Here is a 15983-nt window from a genome sequence, read left to right on the forward strand (position 1 = left end):
TGAAGAAGGGTCTCGGCCCGAAACGTCACCCATTCCTTCTCTCCTGAGATGCTGCCTGACCTGCTGAGTTACTCCAGCATTTTGTGAAGGAACAAGTACGAGCTTAATTCTCTTAACCAAGACTGCATTAACTGGGTGCGAGTGGTATAAACTCTCATTGCGGATGTGACAGTATCTATTCAGAGCAAAGCCTCAAAAGTGTTTTAAAAGTTACAAAAGGGGACTAATGGAAATGACAACTAGATTTAAAACCAAAACTGCTAAGCTGAGCAGTGTTAATAATGAGGCTCCTTCACAAGGAAAATGACTCCAGCAGGAAAGTGCAGAGAAATAAAAAATCAAAAACATTTGTTAATTCTGATAAAGCCAGACTTGTACAGTGTTTATACAACTCGTGGAAAAGGGGGGAAGCAGCAAGATTTCAGGATGGAAATGAAATCAATCAGTGGAGATGAAGGTTTTCATAACTGAGGATTGCTATATCCTGGCTGGTGATACCTCTAGAATGAGATTCAACCGTCTATTTTTGACATGGAGTGCAGTTAGCATTCTTGGGTAATTGAGCAGTGGGCAAACAGGCCCTTCTGCCCAACCCGTCCAAGCCAACCAAGGTATCTATCCATCTGCCTGCTATCAAGCATGCCAAGAGAAGTAGAAAGCATTTGTGTCACACTTAAAATAAAACAAGAGGCATTATGTGCAGATAGATAAAGAAAAATCACTATAGGATAGAAATTTCATCAGTTTCTACTGGAAGACTTTCTACTTTCGACATAGAATGACTCAAAGCATTTGTTTTATCTATGTTTCAAATTGGTGACAGATCTTGGCAGCCTCTAAATTACAATAAGCCCATTTTGTTGTCCCAATACAATGACACCATTGTAGATCATTACTCCTGTCACAATCATGGATGCTTTTTACAAACAAACACACACAAAGTTGCTGGTGGAGACAACAAAACTGCAATACCCATAAATAAGGAGCCGAGCACAGTTTGAATTAATGACTGAGGCAACAAAGTCTTCTTCTAAGCTTGGATGATTCTGATGTTTAGTTTAGTCTCGAGATACAGTGCGGAGATAGGCCCTTCGGCTCACCCAGTCCATGCCGGCCAGCGATCCCTGCATTTGAACACTATCCGACACGCACTAAATCTACAATTTACATTTATAGAAAACCAATTAACCTACAAACCTGTACGTCTTTGGAGTGCGGGAGGAAACCGAAGATCTCGGAGAAAACCCAAGCAGCAAGTTGGGCCGAAGGGCCTGTTTCCATGCTCTATGACTCTCTGGCTATGACTCTAAATCCAGCTGTCGAAGAACAGTCAATCAACTGAACTTACATTTGCTATGTTGATGTGAAACACTTTGGCAAAGAGGCGTAGGAATGGCCATTTACCTATTAAATGTAAGAATACAAATTATGTTAGAAGTGAGATGATCCTTTGAAGGCATTAGTGTTTTTTTGCAGCACAAGCAGAAGCCAATTTCTCTTTCGGGCAGCATTAAACACCAAACAGCACAACTTACCGAAAAGAGGAATTTCCTTAAATAGAATTAATTGCTGAAGAAACAGTTATAGTAATGATCTGATCAGTATCCTGTTCTTGTTTGTGGGAGCCTGCTGTGTGCAAATTGACAACTGCATTTCCTAGAACATTGAGTAAAAATCAGAAGTACTTCATTTACTCAGAGCTCACTGGGACACCTTTAAGTCATAAAAGGTGCTATAAAAAATACAATACAATACAATACAATATAATACAATATATCTTTATTGTCATTGTACAGGGGTACAACGAGATTGGGAATGCGCCTCCCATACGATGCAATAAATTAATTAGTTAGTCAGTATTAATTTAAACAATCCAATGAAACATATTGTAACAGTTTTAAAACAGAATAAAGTGCAAGTAGATCTGTGCCGGTTCACTGTGCGATGTGACCATCCGGTTCAGCAGGACCGGTTCATAGCAGCTATGGCCCTGGGGATGAAGCTGTTCCTGAGTCTGGAGGTGCGGGCGTAGAAGGCCTTGTATCGTCTGCCCGATGGAAGGAGTTCGAACAGACTGTTGCAGGGGTGTGAAGAGTCTTTGTGGATGCTGGTAGCTTTTCTGAGGCATCGTGTGTTGTAGATGCCCTCCAAGGCTGGTAGCTGTGTTCCCATGGTCCTCTGAGCTCTATGCAAGTTCTTACAAAATTGCTGCAGGCAGCAAACCCAAGCCCTCCTACCAGTGATAGGTGCAGTTCCATTCTTTTCGGTCCAGGTTACCTGTGGCTCATTTGGGCCAAAGTCAAATGGATTTTAGTCATTGTGCACTGATCATTCCACACACATGTATGTGTTAGATGACCATACACACACAAATACTTACACATGATTAAAAAAGGCACAGTGCTGGAGTACTCAGTGATCCAGGCAGCATCTCTGGAGAACATGGAGAGGTGACGTTTTGGGTCGGGACCCGTCTATGGACTACTTTAAGGACGGGACTCTTCTTTAGACTGATTGCGGTGGTGGTTGAATGGGGGTGGGAAAGAAAGCTGGAAGAGTAGAGGGGCAGGACGAATAGCAAGTGGTCAATGCTACAGGTCAGGGTTTGGCTTTGATAGGCAGTTGGTTGGACAAAGGCCAGGCATGAAAAGACAAAATGTGGTGCCACAAGAATAGAAGTCTGAAGAAGGGTCCTGACTCAAATCATCACCTATGCATGTTTCAAGAAATGCTACCTGACCTGTTAAGTTACTCCAGCACTTTGTATCGTTTTTTGTAAAGCGGCATCTGCAATTCCTTGCTTATACATATGTTTATATATGTAAGAGAGGAACTGCAGATGCTGGTTTAAACCGAAGAGGGACACAAAAAGCTGGTGTAACTCGGTGTGAGAGGCAGCATCTTTGGAGAGAAGGAATGGGTGACGTTTCGGGTCGGAACCCTTCTTCAGACTCTAAGTCACGGGAAAGGGAAACGAGAGATATAGACGATGATGTAGAGAGATAAACAACAATGAATGAAAGATGTGCATAAAAGGTAATGCAGGCCTGGATCGTCAAATTATATTCAATAAGAGAAGTGCTAAAAAATGATTTTTAACAAAAGGTTAAGGGCAATGTCCTTATCTTCACAACTCACCAGAAAATGAAGGTAAATTCAGGCCACCAATATAATGATTTAGTTAGTACAATCCAATTTCCCTTACAGTGCTTCCAGCATGCTTTTTCTGTTACTGATGACTACCAAATCCTGAGAATATAATCAGAATTTTGCTGCAATCAGGCACCATCATTAGTGAAATAATAGAGTGCTTTTTCATATGTAATGAGCATTCAGTTCCGAAATGGAAAATACTCGGCAATAGCACAAAGCAAAATGTGCAGACAAAACCCTTGAAAGCCTTTGCAGCAGCCATCAAAGAACACCAAGGGGATTTATTCAATGCAAAATGCTGGCCATACAGGCAGGTAGACACAGGCAGGGTGGCACGGTGGCGCAGCGGTAGAGTTGCTGCCTTACAGTGAATGCAGCGCCGGAGACTCAGGTTCGATCCTGACTACGGGCGCCGTCTGTATGGAGTTTGTACGTTCTCCCCGTGAGTTTGTACGTTCTCCCCGTGGGTTTTCTCCGAGATCTTCGGTTTCCTCCCACATTCCAAAGACGTACAGGTATGTAGGTTAATTGACTGGGTAAATGTAAAAATTGTCCCTAGTGTGTGTAGGATAGTGTTAATGTGCGGGGATCGCTGGGCGGTGCGGACTCGGTGGGCTGAAGGGCCTGTTTCCGCACTGTATCTCTAAATCTAAAAAAGAAAATGCTGGAGTACCTCAGCGGGTCAGGCAGCATCTCTGGAGAGAAGGAATGGGTGACGTTTCGGGTCGAGACCCTTCGTCACACTGATGTCAGGGGAGGGGGCGGGACAAAGATAGGAGAACTGGGAAGGGGGAGGGGATAGAGAGGGAAAGCAGGGACTATCTGAAGTTAGAGAAGTCAATGTTCATACCGCTGGAGTGTAAACTACCCAAGCAAAATATGAGGTGCAGTTCCTCCAATTTGTGCTGGGCCTCACCCTGACAATGGAGGAGGCCCAGGACAGAAAGGTCAGATTCGGAATGGGAGGGGGAGTTGAAGTGCTGAGCCACCGGGAGATCAGATTGGTTAACGCGGACTGAGCGCAGGTGTTGAGGGAAACGATCGCCGAGCCTGTGCTTGGTCTCGCCAATGTAGAGAAGTTGACATCTGGAACAGCGGATACAATAGATAAGGTTAGAGGAGGTGCAGGTGAACCTCTGCCTCACGTGGAAATACACCACCACAAAGAGTGCACGTCTTAAAGGTGATTTCAGATGGTATCAATGCAAGTAGCCAGGATTATCATTTATGGCATCAATGTGAATGGATGAGAATGGATTGGTAAACACCTGGCCAATTTTGATCTTCCTTGCCCAGTGCCAACTATTTGGCAATGATCTCAAGATGGGATCGACAACCTTGCCATCGAACGCACTTGTAGTTTACTATCTCCAGCACTTTCTGCAAGTGTCCCTTTAACTCTTTTTGCCACATTGCCTTTGAATATCCTTGGATAAGTTGGACCTTTCTCCAGTTGGATTTGCATTGAGAGTTTTGCTTAGTTTGAACCATTTGGCCAGCTGTGGGCCATTCACATCATCTGAGGACCAGCTCATTGGATTCTGTTCAGGTTGATATTCCTATCCTAAAGATTGACACAAAATGCTGGAAGAACTTAGCGGAAACAGGCAGCATCTCTGGATAGAAGGAATGGGTGACGTTTCGGTGACCTTCTTCGTACTGAGTCAGGGGAGAGGGAGATGCAGAGATTTAGAACTGAGATGAGGAAAATTAGAACTGAGATGAGGAAAAACTTTTTCAGTCAGAGAGTTGTGAATCTGTGGAATTCTCTGCCTCAGAAGGCAGTGGAGGCCAATTCTCTGAATGCATTCAAGAGAGAGCTGGATAGAGCTCTTAAGGATAGCGGAGTCAGGGGGTATGGGGAGAAGGCAGGAACGGAGTACTGATTGAGAATGATCAGCCATGATCACATTGAATGGCGGTGCTGGCTCGAAGGGCCGAATGGCCTCCTCCTGCACCTGTTGTCTATTATCTATTGTCTATAAGGAAGTGTACGGTGTATACGACCACGTTTTAAACCATCCTCCCGTATTCCTATCCTATATTCTCTACTTTAGCTTATTTCTTTAAGATGTGAATTATTTTTCACAGATGAGTGTGAATGGAATGCAGCTTTTCCGTGTAGGGAAGTCATGGGGTGCAGCTAACATTCACCTGTGTATTCAATTAAATGCATTCATCGCACTGGTTCTTAGTGCTGGGCACATGAACAGGCAAAATGGCATCTGGCTTCTTTGTAAATTAACTCAGGATGAAGACATCTACTAGAGGGATTATTTGACTCTTGTAAGATAGTTCAACATGGCAGTGACTTTAACTGATGGCAGTCCTGACACTTGAGGGAGTCATCTAGTACTGTTCCAACATGTGGCGTGTGTTAATAATGACCTTTCTGTTTAGCTTCTGCCGAGTCAGACGCGTAGTTGAATCAGCAGTTGCATCAGCAGGTGTGATATTGCGTGTGTGCCTTCGATGCCTGCTGCATTGCCAAACTGGCACTCCTTGCCCCTTTCTTGCTTTGTTTCACATTGGTGCCAATTGCTCAATCGTTTGGGAAACACATATTCCAGTGATACATAGATCTGGAGAGCAGCCAGCCGAAGAAGGTCATTCTGCACCCAATGGTAATTAATCAAAGTCACTCTGAACGGTTTACATTGCACACAACATTAAAAAAGAAGTGAGTACAAGAATAAAGACAGCATCAACCTATGCATACAACCACTAAACCGAGGAATCAACGTCAAGGCGGTAGGGTGATCTGGTTTTGCATTGTACTTGATTCTTCTTTTGGTACGGTCTCGTCTTCTGGTCAAATCTTCATTAGGCTTCTGTCTGCAATGCCCAACTTAGCCTGATGTCCCAATTTTATATGGTTCTTGTTAGCTGTCACCGAGTAATTGTTCTAAGGGAATTGTATTTTGTCTAATCACACTCCTTTTCTTGGAGATAGACACTAAAAAGCTGGAGTAACTCAGCGGGACAGGCAGCATCTCTGGTGAGAAGGAATGGGTGACGTTTCGGGCCGAGACCCTTCTTCAGACTGATGTCAGGGGAGTGGGCACCCATTCCTTCTCATCAGAGATGCTGCCTGTCCCGCTGAGTTACTCCAGCTTTTTGTGTCTATCTCCAAGAAAAGGAGTGTGACACGCCAGTCTTGGTATTTAAAAAATATTTTGTGCAATTCTTTCCCTACTTTCTCTGCGCAAACAATAGGTCTCCCAAAAACGCTGAGTTACTCCAGCATTTTGTGTCCATTTGCATTGAGGTTTTGCATTGCATTTTTTTTTAATGTACATCTTTTCCAACTTCTGGAGCAGAACACTTTGCAGTCAATTAAGTTAAAATGTTAGACTTTGAAGTGTTAAGAAGTAGCTTTGTTAAGAAGCTGCATAACCAGCAGTTTCAAAACTATCGGATTACCAGTCTTCTGGTCTTGTTTGAGAAATTAATGTTGACCAAGACAGCCAGGGCAATTCTTTCACATCTGCAAAATATATTCATCAGACAGATTGGAAAAGACAGTGAGCAGCACCAAAAACGGCTCCGGAGGAACCATAGATAACATGAGTGTATAAATCTGTAAAACACAGCCACTTCCACCTTTCCTCCTCCTCCCCCCTTCCCTCCTCTCCCCTCCCCCTCCCCCTCCCCCTTCCCTCTCCTCACCCCTCCCCTCTCCCCACTCTCCTACCCCCTCCCCCCCCTCTCCCCACCCCTCCCTGCTCTCCCAATCCCACTCCCCTCCCTTCCTCTCCCCCCCCTCCCCCCACCCCTCCCTGCTCTCCCAATCCCACTCCCCTCCCTTCCTCCCCCTCCTCTCTCCCCATCCCTCTCCCCACCCCTCTCTCCCCTCCCCTCCTCCCACTCCCACTCCCCTCCCTTCCTCCCCTCTCCCCCCTCCCCCTCCCCTCACCCTGACCCCTCCCATCTCCCCTCTCCCCACCTCTCACCCCTTTGCTGTCCCCACCACTCCTCACTCCCCTCCCTTCTCCCCTCCCCCTCCTCTCTCCCCACCCCTCATCCCCTCTGCTCTCCCCTCCCCCTCCCCCCACCTCCTTCCCCATCTCTCTCCCCACCCTTCTCCCCACCCCTCCCCACTCTCCCCTCCCCCTCCCCCTCCTTCCTCCTCTCTCCACACACCTCTCCCCATCCCTCACTCCCCTCTGCTCTCCCCTCCCCCTCCCTTCCCTCCCCTCCTCACTCCCCTCTCTCCTCCCCTCCTCTCTCCCCACCTCTCTCCCCCCTCACTCCCCTCCCCACTTGCCTCCCCCTCCCCTCTTCCCACCCCTCTCCCCTCCCCCAACTCCCTCTTGCTGCTGACCCTCTCAATAACATGTGCTTGTAATGTAGCATGACTTTCCCACCAGTCTTGGTATTTAAAAAAATATTTTGTGCAATTCTTTCCCTACTTTCTCTGCGCAAACAATAGGTCTCCTAGAAACTGTTCAAACCTTCACTAGTGATTTGATATGTAAGGAGCAATGAGCTGGAAAACTCTCCGAAATAAAGTGGAAAATGTGATTTCCATTTAATTCATGCCATTTCCATATAACCTGTGTCATTATTTCACACCCCAACTCCCTACAATGAGTTCATTTCCATAATTCATTCAACAAGTCAGCGGGGGTGGGGGGGGGTGGGGAGGGGGGGGGGGGAGGGCAGTATTATCATATCATATCATATATATACAGCCAGAAACAGGCCTTTTCGGCCCACCAAGTCCGTGCCGCCCAGTGATCCCCGCACATTAACACTATCCTACACCCACTAGGGACAATTTTTACATTTACCCAGCCAATTAACCTACATACCTGTACGTCTTTGGAGTGTGGGAGGAAACCGAAGATCTCGGAGAAAACCCACGCAGGTCACGGGGAGAACGTACAAACTCCTTACAGTGCAGCACCCGTAGTCAGGATCGAACCTGAGTCGACGGCGCTGCATTCGCTGTAAAGCAGCAACTCTACCGCTGCGCTACCGTGCCAGTGCCAACATTCTTTAAAGCAAGCTACCAACTTTTAAAACGAAAGGTAGGTCTGAAATCATTCAAGATAATCTGCTATGGGAGATTCAACAAAGACACTGACAATGGGATGGACCCACTACCAAAATTGTTTGAAGCTACCCTGGTGATGTTGGTTGTGTGGATATAAACAAGTGATATTCTGCTCTCAGGATGGGCCACATGCTCTGAAGGCATTGGAAGCTGGTGAAGGAGCCTGGCTCCAAGGGCCTGTACACAGCGATGGAAAAATGTTGAATGATCCTACACAAAGGGGAGAGAACATCAGAGGCCACAGCGACAGTGGCGCAGCAGTAGTTGCTGCCTTACAGCACGTGTAGCGCTGGAGACCCGGGTTTGATCCCGTCCACGGGTGCTGACTGCACGGAGTTTGTATGTTCTCCCCTCCACCGCAGATCTTCCGTTTCCTCCCACACTCCAGACTTAGGTTAATTGGCTTGGTATAATTATAAATTGTCCCCAGTGTGTGTAGGATAGTGGTAATAGAAACATAGAAATAGAAAATAGGTGCAGGAGGAGGCCATTCGGCCCTTCGAGCCAGCACCTCCGTTCATTGTGATCATGGCTAATCGTCCCCACTCAATAACCCGTGCCTGCCTTCTCCCCATATCCCTCGATTCCACCAGCCCCTAGAGCTCTATCTAACTCTCTCTTAAATCCATACAGTGAATTGGCTTCCACTGCCCTCTGTGGCAGAGAATTCCACAACCATGGAAGGTTAAGGAAGGGCAGTGGTTGCAGTGTGAAGAACCGAATATGGCAGTGTCACCATCTATTCAGCAGAACAACCTGATTGACTTCATGAGCTGCCAACGTTCTTCATGCAGCCAGCAATCGTTTGATGCATTTGCACAAACTCTTTGCAAACTTTTGTGTTGAGGGCCAGAGGACATCGGTCTAAGGGGAAGGCGAAAAGATTTAATAGGAAACTGAGGGGTAACTTTTTTCACACCAAGGGCGGTGGGATAATGGAACAAGCTGCCAGAGGAGGTAGTTGAGGCTGGGACTATCCCAACGTTTAAGAAGCAGTTAGACAGGTACATGGGATAGGACAGGTTTGGAGGGATATGGACCAAGCGCAGGCAGGTGGGACCAGTGTAGCTGGGACTTGTTGGCCGGTGTGGGCAAGTTGGGCGAAGAGCCTGTTTCCACACTGTATCACTCTATGACTCTATGACTCTATGACTCTATGGCGGCCACGGTGGCGCAGCGGTAGAGTTGCTGCCTTACAGCACTTGCAGCGCCGGAGACCCGGGTTCGATCCCGACAATGGGTAATGGGTGTACAAAGGTTGTACATTCTCCCCGTGACCTCCAAGATCTTCGGTTTCCTCCCACACTCCAAAGACGTACAGGTTTGTAGGTTAATTGGCTTGGGGTATGTGTAAAATTGTCCCATGTGTGTGTAGGATGGTGTTAATGTGCGGGGATCGCTAGTCGGTGCGGTCTCGGTGGAGTGAAGGGTCTGTTTCCATGCTGTAGTTCTAAACTAAACCAAAGACTCTATGACCCTATGGTGTCCTTCTAGCAGAAAACGGTCTGTTTCCTGTGGGCCATTTTACAGTTTAATTATCTTCTTGATGCCCTGACAGAGTTGCGGCAGAATCCAGTGTTGCCCCTCGAGGTGCAGGTGAGATTATGAACACTTTCACTGATGTAATTTTTTGTTGTGTCCAAAGCAAATAGCCATTGAAACTGAACAGTTGCTGAGATCTCCCCCTCACCAACACACATGCCTCACAGCCAGTTCATATTTAAACAGAAAATGAATTAACATAATTGTAGCGACCACAGGGATTGGTCCAGAGAGTCAAACCCTCGGATTGGCCAGCTAGGTCAGGTGGTGGTTTTGGCGCCCAAAACCAAGCAGTGGGAAGAGAACTTCGCAGTGAACAGTTTGATTTAATGGTTGTCTGTAAATCCGTTTGTTATACTTTGTAATCGAATATTGCTGCCGCAATAAACTTCTTTAACAAAGAACAAGCTTCCAGACTCGCCATATCATGAGCAGATAATGGTTGGATGACTGTTTCTTACTATTTATGAGTACAAGAACAGAAAAAGCAGTGCGTGTTGCAACAAAGTGTTACTTTGTCCAATTATTAGAAATTGGATAAAGTCTGACTATTTTTCCTGTGTTTATACAATGGTAGACAAATACTCAGACTTGTCCTTACCAGGAAATCTTCAAACACTTGCAATACACTTTGTTTTGTAGAAATAACAACGTAAGAAACCCGCTTCAACAACGTGGCACAGATATCGCAAATGCAATCTGGATTTTTAAAATTCTGGAAAAAATTGCCAAATCCGAATTGGCTACTCTAAAATGAATTGCTTCCCTCCAATGTGCTTTTCTGTCAGAAAATTTAAATGTGACAGGAAGCATTTGGAAAAATTCTGCTAACTGTTATTTTGTGCTTTTGGTCTAAGATTGGAAACAATTTTAATGGAAACTTATCAGAGGGAACGACAAGATTGGAGTGACAATTCCCGCCCCGGGTCTGCACCTGCATAACTCGAATCGCCAGTGGTTTCAAGGCAGAGAAAGGTCCAGTGATGAGAAAGGGACAAGTCGTCTCACGCTGGTAAAATACCTCTGCTGTCTGCAATACAAAGGATTTATGAGGATGTTGCCAGTTGTCAAGGGCCTAAGGTTACAAGGAGGGGCTCGGTAAGCTCGGATGTAATTCCCTGGAGCAGAGGAGACTGAGGAATGATTTTATAGAGGTGCATAAAATCACGAGGGGCAAAGACTAGGTGAATGCACAGAATCTTTTCCCAAGGGAAGGGAAATCAAGAATCAGAGGACATAGTTTTAAGGTGTAGCGACCATAGGGATTGGTCCTGTGAGTCGAACCCTCGGATTGGCCAGCTAGGTCAGGTGGTGGTTTTGGCGCCCAAAACCAGTCAGTAGGAAGAGAACTTCGAAGCGAACAGTTTGATTTAATGGTTGTCTGTAATTTTGTTTGTTATACTTTGTAATCGAATATTGCTGCCGCAATAAACTTCTTTAACAAAGAACAAGCCTCCAGACTCGCCGTAAAGGTGAGTGAGGAAAGATTTAATAAGAACCTGAGGGGCAACCTTTTAGTTTAGTTTAGTTTACTTTACTTTACTTTGAGATGCAATGTGGAAACAGGCCCTTTGGCCCACCGGGTCTGTGCCAACCAGCGATCCCTGCAATTAACACTGTCCTACAAACACCAGGGACAATTTTCACATTTACCAAGCCAATTTACCTACAAACCTGTACGTCTTTGGAGTGTGGGAGGAAACTGTACCCATAATCGGCATCGAACCCGGTTCTCTGGCACTGCAAGCGCTGTAAGGTAGCAAATCTACCGCTGTGCCACCCTGCTGCCATTTCACGCAGAGGCTGGTGGGTTATATAGAACCATCTGCAGAGGAGGTGGTTCAGGCAGGTACTGTAACAACATTAAAAGACATTTGGACAGGTACATGGATCGAGGCGGTTGACAAATTGGGCCAAAGGGGGCTGTTTTCGTGCTGCAAGAATCTCTGACTATATGACTCTAACATCTGAGAAGTGGAGTTCAGACTTTGTCAGTATGTTGACTGGGTGTTCAGCATAATGGTAATGCCAGATTCAAAGATGCACATCACTGAATTAAAAAATAATGATATGATGTGTTCCTCTTGAAGGACAAGAACACCCGACCTACAATATGCATTTCCAGAGGCCGGACTTGCAGTGGAAAATACTTTCTCATACAGACCCATAGGAAGAGGGTCGATCTGTTTGAACAAATCTCAATATGATAGTGTGTAGAAAGGAACTGCAGATGCTGGTTTACACAAAATGCTGGAGTAACTCAGCGGGACAGGCAGCATCTCTGGAGAGACGGAATGGGTCACCCCTTCCTTTCTATCCAGAGACGCTGCCTGTCACGTTGAGTTATTCCAGCATTTTGTGTCCATCTCAATATTTGGGGCGAGAGGGAAAACAGAATGGCGATACACTATTGGCCCAGGGCTCTTCTGATGGAACATGCGTCAGTGAGTGCCTGCTTTCTGTGGCAACATCGGTCAGGGATTGCGTGGTCTGCAATTTGCAATAATCTTGTCGGTTCACTGTGGAGATCCCCAAATAAAGCTTACACGGTAGCGCAGCGGTAGAGTTGCTGCTTTACAGCGAATGCAGCGCCGGAGACTCAGGTTCGATCCTGACTACAGGTGCTGCACTGTAAGGAGTTTGTACGTTCTCCCCGTGACCTGCGTGGGTTTTCTCCGAGATCTTCGGTTTCCTCCCACACTCCAAAGACGTACAGGTATGTAGGTTAATTGACTGGGTAAATGTAAAAAATTGTCCCTAGTGTGTCTAGGATAGTGTTAATGTGCGGGGATCGCTGGGCGGCGCGGACTTGGTGGGCCGAAAAGGCCTGTTTCCGCGCTGTATATATATGATATGATATGATATGATATGATACATGGACGCCTTTTTGCATTGAAAATATGCCGAGCATGGGTAACTTAATCCACACCTGTTCACTGCTTCCAAGGTGGCATCCCCTGCATTTTATCATGAGTTGTTTGCGAAGGTCGTAAGTCGCGACCTTTCGACGCATTTCCTCCTGCTAAATAATTAAAAGGAGCCAAGCACATTGGTGACATTAATACGTGCATAAAATATAAAGGGCAAATGAGAGTTCTGTTAGGGCAAGCCGCGTCAATAAATGCCCAGAGCAATTACCCGTGGGAGGGAGTTCAGACGGAAATTGGTGCAAATCTTTCAACATCGGCAGAACACACTTTGAAAGGACGTTAGGCTTAAAATAATATGACCAGATGTATCTAATTTCAAGGTAATTGGAAAGCATATAATTGTGTGTTCAAGTATTACAATGCAAAAACACAAAGCTGGAAGTGGAAATTAGTGCCACATGTAATGATCCTTGCCGAACGATACGCAAATTCCAAATAACTTGAGTCCTAATGAGTTGAACACATCATTGGACCCTGCTCTATCTTGAGAGCACAATAAAGCATTCACTTTACGTGAAGCCACATCCCACAGTGGGATCAATTGTTAAAGTTCTCGTCCTCCTGTTTTTATTTGCTCAACTTTTGGACGGCACGGTGGCGCAGCGGTAGAGTTGCTGCCTTACAGCACTTGCAGCGCTGGACACCCGGATTCGATACCAACTACGGGTGCTGTCTGTACGGAGATGGTACGTTCTCCCCGTGACCGCGTGGGTTTTCTCTGAGATCTTCAATTTCCTCCCACACTCCAAAGACATACAGTTTTGTAGATTAATTGGCTTGGGTTTGTACATTTGATATAAGTGTAGATTGTCCCTAGTGTGTGTAGGATAGTGTTAATAATAATAATAATAATAATAATGCATTACATTTATATAGCGCTTTTCATATACTCAAAGACGCTTTACAGGGATTTAGAGAACATAGGGAAGTGAATAAATAGATAAATAAGTAAACAAACAGAGAAAGGAGACAGAAGGTGAGGTGACGGTCAGTGGTTGAAGGCAGTGCTGAACAGGTGAGACTTCAGTGATGTTTAGAATGTGGTGAGTGTGGAGGAGTCTCTGACGGTTTGGGGTAGTGAGTTCCAGAGTGTGGGAGCAGCGATGGAGAAAGCCCTGTCCCCCCAGGATCTGAGTTTGGTCCGGATGGGGGGGGATAGTGTTAATGTGCGGCGATCACTGGTCGGCCTGGACTCGGCGGGTCGAAGGGCCTGTTTCCACACTGTATCTCTAAAGTAAACGAAACTAAACTAATCTCTTGTGCCCTCTTCACTTGCTGCGCTCAATGGGCACGATGTGAGGGCCTTCGTCGACCATGTGCAGCACTGCCAGCGTTTCACCTACAAAATTAATCAGCAGGAAAAGACCAGTGATGGAGATTGGCTGCACAGGGTCCTGTCCCCTTCTGCAGGCTCCACTCTTCGCAGCTGATGTGTAGTGTTAGACAGGTCGTATTCCTTCACCTACTGAGTCTCACTTCCAGTTCCATAGGGATGTCTGGAGATACATACATCCTGCTGCTTAATTGGGGGTAAGATGTGGGTGGACTGAACAGATTGTTATGCACAGTGATACCCTGCTGAGCTCTAACCTACAGAGTTCTGCTTTAGGGCAGCACCATGGCACAGTGGTAGAGTTGCTTCCTTACAGTGCCGGAGACCCGGGTTCGATCCAGACCAGAGATGGGCGCTTGTCTGTATGGAGTTTATAATAATAATAATAATAATAATATTCATTTATTATCATTGCAACAAGTACAACGAAACTAAAAAAATAGCCAATCCTGACGGTGCGTAAAAACATATATGCAATAAATGCAAAAACAATAAATACAATTATATTAAGTACAAAAGTTTTAACAGTGTTGCCTAGTGCAGAAAGTAGTGTTCAGTTCTCGTATGGCCCTGGGGTAAAAACTGTTCTTAAGTCTGTTTGTTCGGGATTTGATCGACCTGAAACGTCGACCAGAGGACAGATGAACAAACAGACGGTGGCCGGGGTAGGATGAATCTTTTATTATTTTGCCTTCTCCCTGTGACCAACGTGGGTCTTCTCCAGGCACTCCTGTTTCCTCCCAAGCTCCAAAGACGTGCAGCTTTGTAGGTGAATTGACTTGGTACAAATGTATAAATTGGCTTTGGTAAAGATTCTAAATTCTAATTCAGGACAAATCTTTTGTTTGTTTGTTTGTTTTTATGTCTTGTTTGCTTTGTAAAGCGTCTTTGAGTATCTTGAAAAGCGTTATAAAAAATAAATGTAATATTATTATTATTATTATTATTAAATTGTCCCTGGTGTGCAGGGCTGTGTTAATGTATGGGGATCACTGGTCGGCACGGACTCAGTCGGCCGAAGCACCTGTTTTCTATGTTTCTGTGTTTCTACACCAATAATCCAGCAATTTCATCGGTATGGAGCAACCAGCAAAACAATCTGCTGAGGTTATCCGAGGGTCAGTGTTGAGTGAACTGGTGTTGATCAGGGCAATTGTTCATTGCTGAGATTTGGGCCTCTAATGGATGGGCAACCTGATGAATGTGAGCCATTGCTGGGGAATGTTGTGCCTGTGATCTGAGAACCAATAGACAATAGACAATAGGTGCAGGAGGAGGCCATCCGGCCCTTCGAGCCAGCACCGCCATTCAATGTGATCATGGCTGATCATTCTCAATCACTACCCCGTTCCTGCCTTCTCCCCATACCCCCTGACTCCGCTATCCTTAAGAGCTCTATCTAGCTCTGTCTTGAATGCATTCAGAGAATTGGCCTCCACTGCCTTCTGACCAGATCTAACAAAACCTGTCGCATGTCTTAAAAGTTGTTCTCTACCTGAATATTGAGCTGCCAATATTGAGTTGCTCTTCTCTCTGCATGTTTCTGGTATGGCTATAATTTCCCAATCCTCCAAGCCAATCCGTGCCGTGAGTTCATCTGCCTTACCTCTGCACCTCCTCTACCACAGAAATAACTACATTTGAACCTCTTGTTTTGTTTCTCTCTTTTACTGTGCACCTGTCTGTCCTGTCCGCTAACTTTCCACTCTCTGACCACAGTATTTGCCCCCAACCTCTCATCTGCCTCCTTTCTGCTCTTTTGTATATGATATCAAAGTGTTTGGCTGGTGTTGAGCTCGTTACCATGGAAAAAGCTGGAGGGGTTGAGCAGACAAACCACGTGAAGGGTAGGCAGCAGCTCTATCAGTTCAACCATAGCTGAGCACAGAGACAACAGGATCCTATGTCTCTCAACCCACTGTGCAGGCACGACTGGTCCTTACCAATGTTTTTACTTTCATTGAGA

This window comes from Rhinoraja longicauda, chromosome 7 (genome assembly GCF_053455715.1).
Source record: "Rhinoraja longicauda isolate Sanriku21f chromosome 7, sRhiLon1.1, whole genome shotgun sequence".
In the NCBI taxonomy this organism is placed as follows: Eukaryota; Metazoa; Chordata; class Chondrichthyes; order Rajiformes; family Arhynchobatidae; genus Rhinoraja; species Rhinoraja longicauda.